The following is a 925-nucleotide window of genomic DNA, read 5'->3' as shown; positions in this document are numbered from 1 at the left end:
GTTTAGCTCAAGGTTGATCCGATTTATGAACGCTAATGTCGGCCGGCGGTTCTCCACAACTCCCGGCCGAAGCGCCCGAAGGTTCACTTAGGAACTGTCAACAAATTACCGAACCAAACTAAGTAATTGTAAGTGCTAATTCCTGCTTTTAAATGAGACACAATGTCATCTATTAAATTTTAAAGTCATATATTTTCAATAATTTTAATATTAAACAATATGTTTTCTTCAATGGCTTCCAGGTCATGTGAGGTATTGACTCAGAATCACTTAGAAATTATTCTACTAGTCTGTATAGATGAGGCACCAACATTTGTTTCCCATTTTTAGCCATTTTCCATTTTTTAGGAATTATTTTGTTCAAAATTGAGTGTTTTTCTTCAATAGCTTCCAGGTCATGTGACCTATTGACTCAAAATCACTTTCAGGTAATTATACTAGTCTATATAGATGAGACACAGACATTTGTTTTCCATTTTAACCCATTTTCCATTTTTTTGCTCAAAATTGAGTGTTTTTATTCAATAGCTTCCAAGTCATGTGACCTATTGACTCAAAATCACTTTCAAATAATTATACTAGTCTATATAGATCAGGCGCAAACTTTTGTTTTCCATTTTTAGCCATTTTCCATTTTTTAGGATGTTTTTTGGTCAAAATTGTTTTTCTTCAATAGCTTCCAGGTCATGTGACCCATTGACATGACCCATTGTGACCCAGTGTGAAATTGTTCACACTGGTTCTGGGCCTGGACTGTGCCTCCTGTATATATGAGGCACAGTCATTTGTTTTCCATTTTAATGCTTTTTTATTTTTTAGCAATTTTCTTTGTCACAATTTAGTAAGTTTTTGTAATAGCTTCCAAGATATGTGTCCTATTGATTCAAAGCCACTTTGAAATTGCTTTACAAATCATTAGAGATGA

This window comes from Poecilia reticulata, unplaced genomic scaffold (assembly GCF_000633615.1).
Source record: "Poecilia reticulata strain Guanapo unplaced genomic scaffold, Guppy_female_1.0+MT scaffold_777, whole genome shotgun sequence".
Classification (NCBI taxonomy): Eukaryota; Metazoa; Chordata; class Actinopteri; order Cyprinodontiformes; family Poeciliidae; genus Poecilia; species Poecilia reticulata.
Note: the sequence above shows the minus strand (reverse complement) of the source record.